This window comes from Rhincodon typus, chromosome 21, assembly GCF_021869965.1.
Source record: "Rhincodon typus isolate 14 chromosome 21, sRhiTyp1.1, whole genome shotgun sequence".
NCBI classification, from domain to species: Eukaryota; Metazoa; Chordata; class Chondrichthyes; order Orectolobiformes; family Rhincodontidae; genus Rhincodon; species Rhincodon typus.
In genome coordinates this window covers 44,179,660-44,195,491 of record NC_063352.1, presented here as the reverse complement: position 1 = coordinate 44,195,491, position 15,832 = coordinate 44,179,660, and the positions used below count along the sequence as shown (strand labels likewise).

At 40.1% G+C, this 15,832-nt stretch overlaps 1 long non-coding RNA gene across 1 annotated transcript; it reads right to left on the bottom strand.

Annotated features, from left to right (window-relative positions):
* Positions 1-461: 461 nt before the first annotated feature.
* LOC109917884 lies at positions 462-14,879 on the bottom strand. The gene is made up of 2 exons (XR_007264367.1): positions 14,734-14,879; positions 462-7,051 (listed from the first exon to the last, which is right to left on the bottom strand). It is a non-coding gene; the product is annotated as an uncharacterized LOC109917884 (long non-coding RNA).
* Positions 14,880-15,832: the final 953 nt, after the last annotated feature.

Below are 15,832 nucleotides of genomic sequence, written 5' to 3'. Positions count from 1 at the left end.
TGGACCCTTCTTCAGAGAAAAAAAAATTCTATATTTGAGCTTTTAACCAGGAAGGTCAAAGACTGCAGGGTGATTGGGGAATAGCTACGGAGGTCATAGAATCTCCACAGTATGGAAAGAGGCCATCGGCCCATCAAGTGTGCACCAACCATCCAAAAAGCATTCCACTCTGCAGGGCTGAACCAATGGCTGGCAGTCACATAATGGGCCAAATGGTCTCTTTGTGTTCTTTTTGGATTTTAAGAAAGAGCAGGCCATCGACCTCGAACCTGATGCTTTCACACAATTCCAATTGTCCTCTCATTGATCTCAGTGCGGGCTTTCAGAAACTACAACTACATGGATTTCGGAGTTAGAATAATGATCCAAAACGGATATGATCCCAAATGTGTTCCAAACCAGAGTCTAGAGGAAAAACAAGAGGGATCTACAATAAAAAAAAAAGAGTCCAACAGCCATTATTTATGTGCACTGACACGTCTTTATTGAGAATTCATTGTACACCAGCACAAGGTTACTGATCGTCACAATAACAGAACATTGTTCTTTGAGAACAAGTAAACAAAAATGTAAATACAGTCGATTCACTTTTAAATTTTTGTACTTTTTTTGCCATACACTCATTTTGTACATTTTAACACAGTATAAACATCACTGTTACTGTACCATACTTTATGACTGTGATCTTCAGTGAAGAGGGGTTTACCACAAAGTACACCAGCTTGCCTCATTGGAATCTCTTCTGGGTTGGAATTATTTATCCTTTTCTCATTAATCAATCAACCCATTTGGTTACATTTCTTTCTAAACAAAAAGGCTAAGTTATTTTTTCTTACACTGAATTCTCAGTCCGCATACTCATTGTGGAATTTCAATGGACTTTTAATTGGATGGGTGGTGTTCCACGTAATTGTGGCTTCAGCTTGATGGTTTCAAAACGGAAACCTTTAACTCAGAGAAAACAATTGAAATTAAGAAGAAAATACAAGTGAAACATGAAACTACAAAGTTGTTTGTGACAACGTGGCCGTTTCGTACATCTTCGTTATGCTGCAGCAATATAGAACAAAACAATAACAGAATTTGCACTTATCCATGAAATATCACCAAGTGCTTGAGTTTGGCAACAATTAGTTTGTGGCTTTTGTCAGCCAGCTACACAAGGAAAGTAACAGAAAGTTCAGACAATGCAGTGCACCAATAAAAGCACGACTGTACAAATAGAGGTCATGAAGGGTTAAGCAAAAGCTTTACAATTATCCAATAAGCAGTTACTCAGGCTCTATTCTTGGGATAAGTGTAACACACAGTGGAATTTGACCCACAAGAATTTATTCACTACAACAAATGGCTTATGTTAATGAACACTCAAAGATGACTCTAAGTGCTTTCTGGTTTTGGCACTATGGTAAACAGCTTACAGAAACTTAAAGGCAAACTAACAAAGCTTTAAGAAGCTATCAAGAACTTTCACTTTTCAAGCACTTAAGAGTAAATGTTCAAAAGGTGCTCTGTAGAGTAGAACAGGGAAGAAGGCATTGGGTTGTACAAGTAAAGGAATGGGAAATGACTCAAGGCATCAAGGAGTTCAATTTTGAGAGGAGTCTTCCTAAAGTGGCAATCTGAAGGAGCGTTTCAGAGTTTAGACATATGTCATTGATACTGCAGTAGGGGAAAGGCATAAGTACACAGAATGTCAGAACTGAAAACAGCAATGGAGGACATTACAGGGACAGAGTGGGATGAGCTTGTCCTGCGGCATTTAAAAACAAGAATAAGGATTTCGAATTCAATGCATATGCAGTCAATGGAGGGAGGAGAGCTGAATTCATCTTCACAGTCAATCAACTTAACAGTGGCTCACCCTGAACAGGATCCAAACGGGAAAATACAGTTTCATCTTTATTCTGGAGCAAAGGAATTTGATGATGCTAAATGGCATGTCAGTTGTTACTGTTGGAGTGCACCAGGAAATAAAGGTGCGAGTGAGTTACATCGGTACTCATGCTGCCTGGCAATTTCCTGGGACATTTGCAACGATCTACATGCCAAAATGGCTAGTATAGCGTAGTGGTATTATTGCTGGACTGTTAATCCAGAAACCCAGGTAATGCTCCTGGGACCCATGTTCAAATCCTCGCAAGGCAGATGGTGGAATTTAATACTAAATTTTTTTATTTGAGTTCAAGAGTCTAATGATGACCATGAATCCATTGTTGATTGTTGGAAAAAACCCATCTGGTTCCCTATGTCCTTTAGGGAAGGAAACTGCCATCCTTACCTGGTCTGGCCTACATGTGATTCTAGAGCCACAGCAATGTGGTTGACTCTGAGCTGTCCTCTGGGCAATTAGGGATGGGCAAGAAATGCTGGACTAACCAGTGATGCCCTCATCCTGTTTATGAACAAAAAAATCCAGGAAAAGGTGATTATTGTAAGGTTCAGTCCCCATTAAATCAGTGATGACTGCACATTTGCTGGTATTGTAGCCACTCAAGACTGAAAAAATATTGTGCAGATGACTGCATTCAAATATGTAATTTCAAAGTAATCGATTCAAGTTAATCAAAAGCTCTGCTGTTCCATGATTTTTAAAAAAAAAACAATTCTTAGCTAACACCAAGTTGGGGTTGCCACAGGGATGACCTGGGAAGCATTGCTTGTACATGGGAAGAGAAAGGAATAAGGAGATGAATTCCCACATATTGATATTTCTGTCCTCATTGGAATCTCTTCTGGGTTTGAATTATTCATCAATGTTAGATAACACTGCTCTGGAGCAGGTGGGATTCGAACCCCGACCACCTGGCACAGAAGTAGGGACACTACCGCTATGTCACAAGAGCCCTTCAAGGTTCCGCAGATAAGCTGTGTAGTCAGCAGTACTCCTGCTCATTCTGCACCACACAAAGGTAATACCATAATAAAAAAAAAAACTTGTCTTAACATTATTGGTCTTAAACACTACCTTTATGGAAACTGGTCAGACCATGACCCAATCCAATATGTGCTGGAAGTACAGATGGGCCTCAGATGTTACTGAAATGTGGGATATAATTCCAGAAATTGGATCATTTTCTCCCTCCCATTTCACATCCATGAAAAGGGCAAAAGACGTCTACATTTGCCGCAATTTTTGGTAGTTACTAGTTTCAGCATCTAGGTAAGTTAATTAAAAGAAAACTGTGACTTAGAATGTTCCTGAAAACAGTAGCTGACTGCCTCCTTAACTTAACTTTCTGATCAAGTGCTCAGGTTTAAGACTCAGATATCTACAAGTCAGGTCATGCCCAATACTTAATTCATGCAGATGAGGTACATCATATGACTAATTTGCTTCTCAGGTCCCTGAACTGTCATTACACTCACTGCAGTATCTTTAAATTAATTTCCAGAGGATTTTGGAATTAAGCTCGGAACAGGATTACTGTGACAACAAACGTCATCATTTACAGGGTAAAAATCATAGGTCACATTGCTCCAGGAATAGGTTTGATGGATAGTGATACCTATCCAATCGGCTACAATCACGTGTGTGAATAAAATAGTCCCAAAAGAAAAACTTCACATGTATTTCTGTGAGATAATGAAATTAAAGGATAAATTCGGTGGCATGTTAATAGCTATTATTCATTTCAAATCTCACTGTGATGTTAATTTGCAGCTTTGTTTAAAATAAAACCTTACAAATTGTTACTGGCACTTTCCAGCTGCAGTCTAAAAGTAGTTTCAGAGAGAAGCAGCTTCTATATTGGTTTCCTGGCAAACTTTCCCTTACTTCATAGCCACTAACATTCTGTTTGACTAATTGTACTCGCTACCACTTTTGGAGACACCTGTCTCAGAAACTACAAAAATGAATTGCAATATAGGATTACTGCTGGGGTGTTGCTTCTTTCCAACTGGGACAATATTAGGAGAAAGGAACATAAAGATGGAAGGTTTAGCAAAGTGGAAGCTGCTACCACAAACCACGGTTGTGTGAGGGGGGGCGGGGGTGGAGAAGTCGTTGATATTTATCGCAAATTCAATCCGCAACATCACCTTTATAAAGGATATTGTCTCTCAGACTTGCCATGTATTCAGATTAGGTCAGAAAACATGAATGCACAATTACAATAAGGTAGAAACACAGTTAAAATATATTCATGTAGAAATTGATAAACATGTCGAATATCTTATCCAGGGTTACAATGGATGCAAAGAGTGCTAGAAGGTGCTGACCAAACTTTTGGCATATATGTTTATTCACTCTATTTGCAAGAGGAAAGAAATCTGATCTTTGGGAAGGGTGGAACACTCTTTTCCATACCCCTTAATGCAAACAAGTGACTAATGTGAAAGGGTATGTCTTAAAGAATTTTTTATGCTATTTATGGATGTGTTATCTGTAACGTAAGGCTCTACAAATTCACTTGAAAGCATTTGAAGTCAGGTCGAAATCTCCTAAGAATGTTTCCTGAGATTGCTGTTTTTTTAAAAAATTCCTTGCACTTTATTGGCCTTCGGGACTTGTATGGCAGATGATGCGTCGATTTGCTGTTTCTAATAGATAGGAGTTATTTTGACTAATGTGTTAATACACTACTGCAGCCGATGCAGGCAAACCGTGTCCTTAACAATGTTTTTACAGAAACAGTCAAGTTTTATCTATTAGATGAGTGGCAATTTTTATTACCCTTTATAAAACATTTATACAATCAAAGAATATTTACTTAAGTTTGGCTTTGTAGAAGTAAGGAAAATAAGCTGTTTATCACAAAACAAAGCAGCTATGCTACAAGAAAAGAGTCTTTTCTGTTTGGTAGTAAAGGAGGCAGGGATTCTGACAGGTACTCTGAGCTGGCTAAAAGGGTTAGGATTGGAAAGCTCCGGGAATAGCTCGGATACACAAAGGAACTGGGCATTTTCCGACAAGCGGACAAACTGTGAATTAGGGTGCTATTGGGTCAGTTGAAAAAGAACTCTGGAAATTTACACCATCAGGAATGTTATGATCTAAAAAAAAAAAAGGCTTGTAGAAGTGTGCCTTACTGATGATAATCATACCTGTGAAATTCAAAGATGAAACCTGTTGTATTGTTTCCCGGACCTCCTCTATATGGATAAAGTACAGAATGTTGTGTAACGAGAAGCAAATAGTATTGCATTGTTGCAGGGAGTGGGGGTGATGTGATTGATTATGGTCATGCAAAATATATCTGGTATATCAGCTATTTAAAGTGAAATTTACCTTCTTATTTAAAGTATAAATTAGCCTGTGTAATTTGCATCACATTAATGTAAAAGCTATAAGTGAGTGAAATCTTGTTGATAATTTCTTCAACAACAAAAACAGAAATTGCTGGAAAAGTTCAGCTGGTCTGGCAGCATCTATGGAGAGAAACCAGAGTTAACACTTTGGGTTGAGTGACTGATTTACAGCATCCGCAGTTCTTTCAGTTTTTATTTTGAGAATTTCTTCAGTTTTTTTTGGGCGATGGAGGTGTGAGGGGTGCGTGTCATTTGGTCAATTTCTATATTTTGGTTTATGGCTCCCTCACAGGGATAGTAACAAAGTCAAAATTGCACTTTTTATTGTTCTGGCATTATTTTGTTATACAAAGCTTTCATGCTGGTGAAAAGGCTAAAGTTCAATTTGTAAGTTGAGACTTACCTGACTGGCAGTATACATACACATCTCAAAAGGATGTCTCGTACATAATTACATTCAGATGTTCCTAGTCAGAAGGGTTCAAGCACACTTTGACGCCACATTTTCTGAATAATTTGGGCGCACTCGGGGAGGTCCTAAAGACCCTGTCCCTTGGTATGCAGTGAGTTTAACCCTCTGGTTATCCACAATTTACTCTAAATTTGCTTATGTCCAATTCCATTAAGTAACCTATAATAAGAATGATTACACTATACAAAAGACACACAACGAACCTTAGATTATATAGTGAGGGGCACTAAGTTTTACTGAAGTTACAACCAATACCACTTTTGAGTAATATGCTGTTCATTTGTATCGTAAGACATCTGCACTCACAGGTATAAAAGTGTATTTGAAAATATTTCCGATGGTACCGATTGAAAGGTGCAGCAGACTTGTTTTGAAGTTCTTCTATTCATGTTTATAAGTTTGTCACCAATGCAATTAAACGGAAGCAGGAGTACAGATTAAGTTCACATCCCCACTTAGCTCTGAAGATTAACAAGTTAAAGCTTTATACAGTTACACACAACTAGATAATCTGGCACATGTTGTGGAACAGCTAATCATGAGCTCACAGGTACGGCAAATAAATTGAAGAAGGTTTCTAAGAACACTAAATAAATGCTTTGATGTTGGAAGAGGCTGCTTTTCCAACTTGCATACTACAATTAATACAGGAATGACAACACCACTAATATAGTGAGTACACTGCACTATTATCTAAAAGAAAGGTTACCTTACATCAGTTTAGCACACGAAAAGCCTAATGATCTTCAACAGCACTTTAGTACTCTTGCAGCTAACCAACCAGTGAACAACACTGCACCACAGATAAAATATCTGTATTCCAGCATCCCTTTTTCATTGGCCCACATAGCTTTCAGTTTAAATATCAAATCTCCAATGCATCTTGATAAAATCCTTCAAGACTATTGAAACATTTTACTTAATCTTTGTGAAAATCACCCACAATCACTGACCAAGAAAGTCGACCAGGTGCTTTTCGGCTGACCTCGCATCTCGCAGCTTGAGCAAAGGGCTCGGATGATAGGCAGAGGCAATGAGATCGGATCAGATATTTGATAGGCTGGATCGGAAAACTATCTAGGCCAAAGTAAGGGACACTGTGGTTTTTAAAACGTCAAGCAAGGCCTTCAGCCTTTAATATGGGGGCATCTGATATCCCGAGGAGACTGCATCCAGGTTTTCAGCAAACGGTGGACTCTGAAAGGTGTCTGCGTTTTCAATTCCGGTGCTGTATGGAGGATGGCCAGTGTCCAACTGATCTTGGGAGAACAGGGATGAGTCAGCCCCCAGGAGGTACCTCTGCCATGCCTTCAGGGTTAGGCCAGCCTTTAATGAGATTAATTAAAATAAGGACTAAGAAATGCTTGTTAGTGTACTGTAACTAGAACCGAGTAGGCGTAGCATTGTAAAGTTATGCAGTTAATACAAAGGGGATGATTCTGTTAGTCAAATCATGTTGTTGCTCATTATTATCCGACAGGGGCTGATTATGTGGAGATTATAGAGTTTGCTAATTCATTCATGGTTTTGTTCTGGTTTAGGACTTCAATCTTGTTTTGTATATGCATGTAACAATGGCTTGGAAAAATTAATCTGCAATCACAGGCAATAAAGGTATAGCCATCACAAAATAGCAATGCAGTGATCCGAATGAAGTTTAGATAATTTTACAAGCTAAAGTGCAACAGCTGATCTCTTATTTTCATCAACTATGTCTGGAATTCGGTTTCTACCTAAACACACTGAAACATGTTGATTATTAGCTATTATATTTATATTTTAACTTCATTGATCTATTGTCGTGTCAGTGCATGCCAACTTTGATGTGAGGATATTGATTGCATAGTCTAGGGGTGCATTGTCTGCATGACATGGAACTCAATTTACATTGGACAAGCAAGATGTTAGCTATCAATTTCATAAAGGAAAAGACAATTGGATCATTATAATTTCTTTGCGCAGACACTAAGTTGAATCATAGGTCACTGCTACACTGAAAATAAATTAATGAGATGGATTGAATAACCCAAAACACAAGAGGATTTTAGTTCTGTACTTTTGTGGAAACTCTTATCACACCTTATATCTGACCAAGATGTGGAGGTGTTAGTGTGCGACTGGGGTGGGCATGGTCAGAAATTACACAACATCTAGCCAAGACAGACCATTAGTAGCACATTCAAATGTCACATTTACTTAATACATTTTATGAACTTAAAAATTTTTTAAACCATGTTGGTTTGAAAAGCAATTCAATTTTCCGTCAGCGAAATTCCAGCAGTAACTCATTTTTAAATTATTGCTTATTCTTCACAGAAAACAATACTAGGATAAAACATCTATTGGGATGCTTGGTTAGCTATCATTCTATCATAGCTAGAAGTCACATGATGCCAGGTTACAGTCCAACAGGTTTATTTAAAATCACAAGCTTTCAAAGCGCTGCTCCTTCGTCGGGTGACCTGACGAAGGAGCAGCGCTCTTAAAGCTTGTGATTTCAAATAAACTTGTTGGACTATAACTTGGTGTCATGTGACTTCTGACTTTCTCCACCTCAGTCCAACGCCAGCACCTACACATCATGTCTACCATAGCTGGAAAACATAGGGCAGATCGACACCAATCAGGGAATGACATGGAAATTACTAGATTGAAATACATACAATTTTGTAGCCATGACAAAGACACCCTGTCCAATCGACCCTGCATCTTCCTCACCAAACCCTGCAAACTTGCGCCAAAATTGGGAAAGGTGTCAGATAAACTGGTTGAGTAGCAATCTGAGAAAGATGTTGCCTCCAAATCATATCTTTCAGTCTGTCATCCTCAACTTGGCCAGTGCAATCCTTGGCTATGTCTTCCCCAAGGACAGACCCTCCAGAAATGGGAGTACAGTGATGTACAGTGAGGAGGCAATGATTCCTGGAGTTCACAACATTGACTCTGGACATCATGAAGTTTCAGTGCATCAGGTTAAACAGGGACAAGGAAACCACCTGCTGATTACCATCTATTGTCCCTGCCCTTAGCCAGTTAGGACTGAGATGAGGAGGAATTGCTTCACTTATCAACCATGCCCTGAATATTGAGAAGATCTTGTTGCATCTGAGCATGCTTCAGTATCTGAGGAGTCATAAATGATGCTGAACATCAAACAAAAACATCCGTGAACATACTCAATTCTGACTGTATATGCAGCAAGACAGGACAACATTCAGACCTGGGCTGATAAGCGGTAAATAAATGTCTTTATCACACAAGTGATAAAGGCTATCTTCAACGAGTGACAGTTTGAACACCTTCTCTTGACATTTAACACCACATCCCCTACAATCAACATCCTGAGGGTTACTATTGACCAGAAAGTGAACTGGATCAGCCAAATAAATCCGGCCACAAGAGCTAGTCGGAGGCTGTAAATTCTCTGATAAATAATTCACCTCCTGACTTCCCAAAACCTGTCCACTACCTATGAGGTACATGTCAGGAGTGTGACAGAATATTGTCCACTTTCCAAATCAGTACTTAGACACCAATCTCTCCTGATTGGCAATCCATTGTTGACATTATGCATTCACTCCCTCCGCTACTAGTAACGTTGTGGCTGCGGTGTGTAACATAAACAAGATCTACTGGAGTTGACTGTCTGAGCATCTTTGATGCCATCTCCCAGACTTGTGACCTCTATCACTTGAAAACACGAAGGCAGCAAATGCGTAGGAATAGCATCACCTCCTCAGTCCTCTCACAAGTTCTGATTTGGAAATATGTGACCATTCATTCACTGTTGCTGGGTCAAAATCTGGAACTTCTGCCCTACACTGTATGGACTGCAAGGGTTCAAGAGGATTGGCCAGCATCACTGTGTAAAGAGTAACTAGCAATGGGCAATGTTGGCTTGGCCAATGACAAACATATCCTGTGAGTGACTTCTTTCAATAAAAAGCTGCACTCAACCTAAGCTAAACTAAGCTGTTTCAGTTTGAAGCTTAAACTATTTAAAAGAAACTGGTAAAGATTTGAAACCAGAGGATGACTTGTAGAAATTACGAGATTAAAATATATATGATTTCGTGTTCATGACAAAGACACCCTGAATACCCCCTCAGCAAACTCTCCCAATTTTGGCACAAGTTTGTAAAAGGGTTAGACGGACAGGTTGAGCTTTGGCAAAGTGCTAAAAATAAAAAAATGACGATTCAAATGATTCCAATTCCAGCACAAGGTAATAAGCTCATCCCAAATGGATAATTTATAGAACCCGAATCTTTATTATACGTGATTTAATTACAACAATCCATTGTGTCTGACATTCTTCCACTTTTGTGGGTGGTTATTAACACAAAACTGTGAAAACAAATACATTTCCCTTATTCTTTTGTTTTCTCAGTCTTTTTTCCCCCCCCTCAAAAGCTAAAGGAAGTTTCAAATTCCAAACTTGTTTTGAGGAAGTCTGATGTGGTTAAGTTGGTGTTTCAGCTCGCAAGAAATGAAGTCAACCAATTGTAAAATGTATTAAAAAATCAAGCTGTCGACACAATTAAGTGTCTGGGTTAGGCAGGATATCAGGCACTGAGCAGCTCATTACCTGGTCTCATTACAGCACTGTCTGAAAAAAGACATTATTAATAATTTAAAGATCATCTCATGTGTTAATGATGTTAAAACGGTATACTGTAAGGGGGAGAGAGTCGTCAGTTTGTAAAGACAAGTCTACACTTGTGCAGATGCTGAAGGCTGAGGTACAAGCCTTTCGACATCTTCCACAAATCCTAGATTTTTAAATTTGTTGAAGGCAAAGAGAGTCAGGTAACCCTGAAAACAAAACGTGATGGAAGAACAGGTATCAATTCCAAATAACAGAAATGTACAGATATTACATACACACTCGTGCATCTGTTGTGACTCTGTTTTGATCTTAAGTTCTGTTTTTTAGATCTCAGAATGCCCATAAATTGCAAATTCTGTGAAATGACTCTGCCTTGAAGAAAAATGACTGAGAATAACCCAGATTTTTAAGGGCTGAATTTTATTTGATTCTTTTTTGTACAATAAGCCATAAGATGTAGAAAGAGAAGTAGGATACTCAGCCCATTGAGCCTGCTCCCCCAGTCAATGAGATCATGGCTGATCTAATAATCCTCAATTTCACTCTCCTGCCTTTTCCCTACAACCCTTGATTCCGCTTCCTGATTAAAAATCTGCCTAACTCAGCCTTGGATATACTAGTGAACAAGTCTTGACAGGCCTCTGGAATAAAGAATTTCACAGATTCATTACTCTCTGGGAGAAGAAATTCCTCCTCACCTCTGACGTACCTTGGTGACCCCTTACTCCCAGGTTATAGTCTCTGGTCCTAGACTCTCCCACGAGGGGAAACAACCTCTCTGCATCTACACTGCCACGTTCTCCAAGAGCCTCAAATGTTTTAATGAGGTTGTCTCTCACTCTTCTAAACTCAATGAATTCAGGCTCAAATACTCAATCTCTCAAAAGAAAATGCCTCCATACCCAGGATCAATCAACTGAACCTTCTATAGACTGCGTACAATGCCAGTATATGTTTCCTTAGATAAAAGGACCCAAATAGTTTACAGTTTTCCAGCTGTGGTCTAACTATTGACTAGTTTAGCTTTGGTAAGACTTCCCTATTTATATATTCCATTCCCTTTGAAATAAAGGCCAATATTCCATTTGTCTAACCTATTAGCTGCTGATCATAAAATCCCTACAGTGCGGAAACAGGCCCTTCGGCCGAACAAGTCCACACCGACCCTTGGAGCATCCCACCCTGACACATCCCCCTGTAACCCACACACCCCTTAACACTACAGGCAATTTAGCATGGCCAATCCACCTAACCTGCACATCTTTGGACTGTGGGAGGAAACCGGAGCACCTGGAGGAAACCCACACAGACACAGGGAGAACATGCAAACTCCACACAGACAGTCGCCCGAGGGTGGAATCGAACCCAGGTCCCTGGCGCTGTGACCTGTATGCTAATTTTTAACGTATCATTCATGAGGAGTCTAAAATCTCTTTATGCTGTAGCCTTATGTATTCTTTCTTCATTTAAATATTCAGCTCTTCTATTCTTCCTGCCAAAAAGCATAATCTTACATTTTCTCACATGATATTCCATTTGCTAAGTTTTTGCCCGCGGACTTAACCTGTCTATATCTCTCTGCAGACTCTGTCATCCTCAACACTTGCCTTCCCATCTATTTTTGTGTCATTCACAAAATTGGTGATAATCATTGAATCCCTACAGTATGGAAGCAGGCCATTTGGCCCATCACATCCACACTGACTCACCCCCATCCCCCTACCTTCTCCATGTAACCCTGCAGTTCCCATGGCTAACCTACCTAGCCTGCACATCCCTGAATACTACGAGCAATTGAGCATGGCCAATCCACCTAGTCTGCACTTCTTTAGATTATGGGAAGAAACTGGAGCACCTGGAGGATCCCACGCAGACACAGGGAGATCGTGCAAACTCCACACAGACAGTCGCCCAAGGCTGGAATCGAACCCAGGTCCCTGGAACTGAGAGCCACCCTGTGTTATATTGATTAGCCAATCCTCTATATACGCAAAATTACTACCCCAAACGCCATGGCTCTTATCTTAATGAATAGCCTTATGTGCGATACCTTATGAAACACCTTTTGGAAATCCAAATATTTCACATCTACTGGTTTCCCTTTATCTATCCTGCTTGTTACTTCCTCAAAGAAGTGTATTAAATATTTCAGGCATGATTTCCCCTTTGTGAAGCCATGCTGACTCTGTTTGATTATGTCATGTATTTCTAAATGCTCCACTATTGCATCATTTATTAAAGACTCATACATTTCCCTGAGGGTAATAGTACCCCCTTTTCCAGACTGGTACAGCATTAAAAACTGTACAAACATCAGTCCATGCACGCACTGTTCACCGTGTTACTTATGGCTATATGGATTGGAGGGTTGTTGCAGTTTTGTTTCCCAACCTGTGCTCTCACTGCTGATGATCGTAACATCCTTACACTGTGGAAGCGGACCATTCGGCCCATCGAATTCACACCAAACCTCCATAGGGCATCCCACACAGACCTATCCCCTACTCTGTCCCTGTAACCCTGTAGTTCCCATGGCTAATCCACTGAGCCTACACAGCTCTGAACACTACAGGACAATTTAGCTTGGGCAATCCACCTAACCTTCACATCCTTGGACTTTGGGAGGAAACCCACTCAGACACAGGAAGAACGTGCAAACTCCACACAGACAGTCACTGGAGAATGAGCCACCATGCCACCCATGATGACCCAGTACGTTGGAGAACTGACAATACCCGCCAAAATATGCAATGAAAGAATCATTGCCATCAGGAGGAGAAGGAAGATTTGGGAAAAGAGAAAAAAAAACCAAATATTCAGGTTTATAAAAGGACACACCGAACAATAAAAACCTATCACCAGTGTTAAGCCAAGGTGAGTGCAGAAGAAAGAGCTTTTGACAAAGCAAGCCAAGTTGTGCCAAGCTCATTTTTTTTTGTGTTAAAATAAGATTTATTTTGAAAGAAACATTAAATAAAAATGTGGGATATTACACTTTAGTGGCAGCAGAAAGATGATTTCAAAAGGAGGTCGTTATGTAGAAGATATGGTTAAATACATCCTACCTTCTGAAGATTCAGACTTTGAGGGGTGGACGAGGGATTTGATTTAAGAAGAGAGATTGAGCAGTTTAGGCAATAATCCCTGGAAGGAGGAGGGAAGTCATAGAGTCAGAGTTGTACAGCATGGAAACAGATTCGGTCCAATTCGTCCATGCCGACCCGATATCCTAAACTAATCTAGTCCCGTTTGCCAGCATTTGGCCCATATCCCTCTAAACCCTTCCTATTCATATACCCATCCAGATGCCTTTTAAATGTTGTAATTGTACCAGCCTCCACCACTTCCTCTGGCAAATCATTCCATACACACATCACCCTCTGCGTGAAAAAGTTGCTCCTTAGGTCCCTTTTAAATCTTTCTCCTCTCACCTTAAACCTATGCTGTCTAGTTTTGGACTCCCCCACCTCGGGGGAAAAGACCTTGACTATTTACCCTATCCATGCCCCTCATGATTTTATAAACCTCTATAATGTCACTCCCTCAGCCTCCGACGTTCCAGGGAAAATAGCTCCACCTATTCAGCCTCTCCCTATAGCTCAAACCCTCCAACCCTGGCAACATCCTTGTAAATCTTTTCTGAACCCTTTCAAATTAAATAACATATCTTCTACATAACCACCTACAGCAAGGTGACTACGTGTGAATGCAGTATTCCAAAAGTGGCCTCACGAATATCCTGTACAGCTACAACATGACCTCCCAACTCCTATACTCGATCTAACTGAAGTGTATGGAATGCTAAAGTTGGTTGACAAAGTGGACAGAGAGAGGATGTTTTCCCCTTGTGGGGCAATCTAGAATAAGCCGTCGTAGTTTTGGGCCAAGGGGCAGCAGATTTAAAACAGAGAGGAGGAGAAATTACTTCTCTCAAAGTGTCATGAATCTGTGGTGTTTACTACCCCAGAACGCAGTGGGTGCTGGGCCACTGGGTAAATTTGAGGAGGAGACAGGCATATTTTTAATCAGCAATGGATTAAAGGCAGGAAAGTGGAGTTGAGGCCGGGATGAGATTGGCCATGATCATATTGAGTAGCAGAGCAGGGTCAAGGGGCCGAATTGCTGCTCCTACTTCTTGTGATTTTCTTTACTGTACAGAGTGTGTCGTATTATCATACTCTCAATCACTTTTCCTGCGAGCACTTCAAAACCAAATCAACTGAATCAACAACATTTAAAACATTTTGAGAGACAATTGCAGAACTTAAACCCAGAATACTGAGAATACAGGTTTTGGATTCCCTGCTGCATTTTGACAGGACAAACAGGAGCACAGTTTTAACTCCAGATGCAAGCGCACTCAGAATACATGGCACCGGAAACACTTGGTAGAACTTACCCAGGACAGAATGGAAAAGAAGGAGAAGGCTATGGCAGCTCGAGCAGCGTCAGCACCTTGGTTAAGGGGAAGGTCCTTTAATGAAGTGAGCTGCCATTGATTTTCCAAAAAACAGAAGCCTACAAACCACAGGAATGTCCACAGTCCTGAAACAGATTTTAAAGGAGAAAAAGTTAATGAGGAGCTGAATAACTTGCAAGAGCACTTTAGGGTTTTGCTACTGGGACAATTTCATGGGTGTTGGGACGGTCTTGTCAAATGCAGCCACAGAAAGGTTATTGACTAATATGTAGTAACAGCACACATGTCAGTGTCACTGCTGCTCAGTGTTGTCATTTCTATCTCTGTGCAGGAAGTTTGTGGACTCAGGTCCTGAGTCAAGATAAAATTTACCCCTTATGTCTTAATTAGGAGAACAGGGGAAGCAGTGATGTAGTGGTATTGTCTATCACCTGGCTGATCTGGCCTAAATATGACTGCAGAACCATAGCAATGTGGTCACGTCCAAACTGCCCTTTGAAATGGCCAAACAAGCCAATCAGTTTAGGGGCAATCAATCAGAGATGTAGGACAACTTCTGGGCTGATCAACAATGCCCTCTTTTCCACTAAAGAATAAAAAAAAACTGCTGCATTCCTTTTTATATCTGATTCTCTCAGTGAGCTATTCATTAAGTTCTCAGTTTCTGATTATTCCATTCATAATCTGTCAAATTTCTTCTTTAACGAGCAAGTATCTTTCTCTGATATCTGAAACCACATTCCTGAATTCTCCTCAATCTCCTTTTGTGTCAGAATTAATGTCAGTAGAGGTTCTGCTGATTTGATTTGATTTGATTTATTAATGTCACGTGTACCTGGGTACAGTGAAAAGTTTTGTTTTGTGTGCAGTACAGGCAGATCATACCATACAAAGTACACTAGGGTAATCGAACAGAGCGAGGAATACAATGTTACGGCTGCAGAGAAAGTGCACAAAGAGCGAGATCAACATTAGATTTAAAATTTGAGGGGTCCATTCAGAAATCTGTTAACAGTGGAGAAGAAGCTGTTCTTGAATCCGTCTGCACATATATACAAACTTTCATATCCTCTGCCTG